General features: G+C 48.0%; 1 pseudogene; it reads left to right on the top strand.

Annotated features, from left to right (window-relative positions):
• The first annotated feature begins 3,831 nt into the window (after positions 1–3,831).
• Positions 3,832–3,908, top strand: LOC118987522 (uncharacterized; annotated as a pseudogene).
• Positions 3,909–4,120: the final 212 nt, after the last annotated feature.

Below are 4,120 nucleotides of genomic sequence, written 5' to 3'. Positions count from 1 at the left end.
GAGCCAATTTAAAAAAGCGGTTCTCCTTTAGTGGGTCTATTTACCTTTATACCATTTTCAGGGACAACAAATGTTTTCTTAGCAATTAATGTGATTGCAGGAAAGGTGTTGTGGCCGGCGCCCTGGGGTCATTCAAAGCTCGGCCCGCCCCTCCCACCCTCTCCCAGCCACAGCTCCGGGAAGAGCCTGTATTTGCCGCTTTGTATGGGCCCACTCGTGTGTGTACATGCACAGATATATTTTAAAAGAGGACAGAAGTGTTGGCAAGGATGTGGAGAAAAGGGAACCTTTGTGCACTATTGGTGGGGATGTAAATTGGTGCACCCACTATGAAAAACAGTATAGTGTTTCCTCCAAAAATGAAAACAGATTTGCTGCAGCAGTCCCACTTCTAGGTATATTTCCAAAGAAAATGAAAGCAGGATGTCAGAGAGGTACCTGCACTCCCGAGTTCGGGGCAGCCTTATTCACGATGGCCAAGACACGGAAACAGCTTGCGTGTCCACCAGCAGATGAATGGCTACACCTACTTACACGAGGGAATATGCTATTCGGACATGCAAAGGAAGGAAACCCCGCCATCTGTGACAGCACGGATGGATCTTGAGGGAATTGAGTGAAATAAGCCAGACAAAGAAAGACAAATAGTGCAGTCTAGCTCGTAAAAACAGAAAGTAGAAAAACAGCGGTCAGGGTTCGGGGAGGTGGGAAGAAGGGAGAGGTTGGTAAATGGCACAAATTCTCGGTTGTGAGGTGAATAAGGTCTGAGGTCCAATGTGAAACACAGTGACTGCAGTTCTCGACACTGTGTTGTGTCACTGAAATTTGCTACGAGAGAACTTAAATGTCCTCACCAAATAAATAAGAGAAGGTATGCGTATATCAGATACCCACAATGTACCCTTTAAGTATCTTACCTTTTTATTTGTCAATTATACTTCAATGAAGCTGAAAAAACAAAAACTAAATGATGAATAAAAATAGTCCATCTATTTAACACGCTTATACAACCCCCACCCCGTCCCCTCCTCGGCAATCCCCAGAGGAGGACACCCAGGAGGAAAGGACTGTCTTCGAAGCTGACAGGCCCCTGGGGCAGAGGCCCCAAAGTGAGGCTCCGGAAGGGGAGGCAGCAGCAGAGAATGCCAGGAGTTTGAATGTGACTACATTCCCTCTCAGCATCCCCACACTCACCTGGAACCTTCCTTCCTTCCTTCGTAGTTAGGAAACAAACTCTGAAGGAGCAGGCGTTTCCAGTTCGTGCCCAGAAGGAAGCCAGAAGAAACTCGAGAGGTTCTGGGATGACGGATTGCCTGCTCAGTCTAGCATCCTCCTGGCCCAAGTTCTCCTCTTCCCCGCCCCCTCCCAACCTCAGTGCTCCTGCCCAAACACAGGGGGAAATGCTCCTCCTCACCCACATTTCATTTCCCGGGGCTTCCATCCAGAGTGAGGAGGAATGGCTTCGCCTGGGAAGCGAAACGGGAGTCGTGGAACACCTCCCTGCTCCACAGCCACCTCCTCTCCAAACTACTCCAGCCCCAGTCAGCACTGAGTGGGTGAGAAGCAGAGAGGGTTGTGAGCCCAACGACACTCTTTGAGCTGCTGTGCACAGATGTGCAGGTTGCACGCTGAGCAACCCCACAGCTTCTGATGTGAATGGCATGGCCCGGGGTGTGCAGCGCGTGATCTGCACAGCGGAGTGTTGCAGCACCGCCAGCTCTCCCTGAGGTTTTGCCAAAGCACAGAGCAAAGCATAGCACTGTGCATCCATTGTTTCCAAGGCAAAAGGGGCAGAAGAGCTTGGCTGTGCACGGTTTTTGTAGTGATATTATCAAGCTTTCTTTTCAGTGATTCAGATAGGTGCTCCAGGTCATTAGGCAACGTTCCAGAGAACAGAATGCATATCTCTTTATTTTCCTTCTTGTTACAATTTGAAGGTGGTTTATAGTTAAATATGCGTACATGTTCACACAAATAGAAGTGAAAGATTAAAGCGGTGAAAAAGAGAAAGAAATTATGCCAACCATAGAATTAACACACAATAAACATTAAAAATTAATTGTGAGCCTCCTGAAAGTCAAGGCAAAAGAGGAAAATACAACTATGTCATTCTTAGCGGATAAATAAGAATATACCAAAACCTTAGGGAAAAGAAAACTATTTTCCTGAATCTCAGTCCTTAGAGAAATGTATCACGATGTAGCTGATGCTCTCTCCTACCCTGGCCAGGCAGCAGTGAGTCTAGGCAGAACTTAAAACAGCCACATGCGACCAAACCTACATGATGCAGTGGTCAAGCTTGCAGGCATGGGAGCCAACTGGCCAGGTTCAAATCCCAGCTGAACTTGGCGTGGCTCCTTCCCTGGTCTGTAAAATGGGGTAGAATGTTACCCGCCTATGATCTGGTTGTGACCGTATGAACAACAATGGCAAAGGTGTGCTTAGCACAGTGTCTGGTTCACAGTAAGCCCTTAATAAAAATATTAGTTCTTGTTACTAAAGCCCAGGTGGGCAGCTGTTGCTTGTGGCTAAGAGCAAATATCAAGTTACACACTGAGATCCCCCAAGAAGGATACATGAGGAGATGGGTCAGGAAAGCCAAGGGGAGGAGCCTTCTGGAGAAGTCCTGAGAGATGGCCTTTGTGCCCTGGACCCTTCCCGAGGCCCAGGTCCCACCCCCTCAGGCAAGCCTTTGCTTTTCTTGAAAGCATCACTCTCTGCAACCAGTGGGAGACATTGCAAGGCAATAGCTATCAGGCTGACAATAGCTTTGCTGCAAATATAAAAGGGACCTGTACGCATATATGGTGGGCTCTTAAATCACCCCTGTGTGAGTGATCGGGGCATCCAGTGTCCCCACCAGGCTGAAGCCTGGGCCGCAACCCCCTGTGCATGAGGAGGGCAGGGAGCGGTCCTGGCACAAGCAGTGGGCATGGGGCACAGGAACCAAAGTGCTCGTCATGAGTCAGTTTGCTTCTGGAAGGCAGGAGTGTGTGAAATGTTGAGCCTCAGAGGTAGGCACAGAGCCGCAGTGCCCTCCAAAACAAAGGGTCTGACTAGAAGAAGAGGTGGGAAGGGAGCGCAGCGGCTGGAGGCAGTGCTTTTCCAACTTTGCAGATCAGGACCCATAGTGAGAAATGAGATTTATCTCACATCCCAGTGTACATGTATGCATGTACATACATGCACAGATATTAAACAAGGTTTCACAAAAACAGTTCTGACTCTCAATGTACACTGCATTCTAATATTATCATTCTCTTTCTTTTTTTTTTCATTGCTGTTTTATCAGTTTCAGAAATCACTGCGTCAAGGAAAAGGTGGAAAAGGCTCTTTTGGGGGGACCCTGGGTCCAAGCTAGTGAGAGAGAAGGTTCATCGGAATACTTAGTAGCCTCGAAGGGCTTCACACTGCAGTGTGGCCTCAGGGGTCAGGCTGCAGGAGGTCAGTTCAAAGAGGCCCCACTGGACTGGATCTTCTGTGACTCCCTGCTGCTTGACACACAGAACACTTTCAAAAAAGTTACAATGACAAAACTTGATCTGTCTTAACTAAACTGAAATTGGCTGCCTCAAATATGTGCCTTCTAACGACCCGACTTGATCGCTCCATGGGCTTGGAGGAGGGGACGGATGGCACGGCCCATTATCTTCCTTAAACCTGTCCTTCCTCCTCCGGGCTTGCACAGGGGCCCCAGTAACAGAAGTAGTAGGCTTGCATGCTCTGTGCACCTGGACAGCTGGCCTCTCAGAAGAGACCCTCCTCAGGTGTTCAGAGCCCAGCAGCCCAGCAGCTTGAAGAAGCTGAGTAGCTATTTAAAATAGTTCAGGCAAGACTATACTTTCAGGGATCATTTCTATAGTTTGGTACTAAAATAGTTCAGGCTACTTAATGAATTTTCTAGAAATGCTTTCCCTTTGACTCCTTCTCTTTCCTCTTTCTGCAGCTGAGAACTTCTTTCTTGCTCTTTTCCCCTTGCACCATTAGGCTTTTCCAATAAAAAGGTTATGGTCTTTTTTACAAGCAAGCGAGGACTCTGGCAGTTCCAGAATACTAATGCCAACCTAAGGGGAAAAACGTGTTTATGAGGCAGTGGGTTCTACCCCAGTACTTGGGTTTC

The sequence above is a fragment of the Sturnira hondurensis genome, unplaced genomic scaffold, assembly GCF_014824575.4.
Source record: "Sturnira hondurensis isolate 20B ecotype Veracruz unplaced genomic scaffold, ASM1482457v3 Scaffold0005279, whole genome shotgun sequence".
NCBI lineage: Eukaryota > Metazoa > Chordata > Mammalia > Chiroptera > Phyllostomidae > Sturnira > Sturnira hondurensis.
This window is presented reverse-complemented; position numbering and strand designations above follow the sequence as displayed.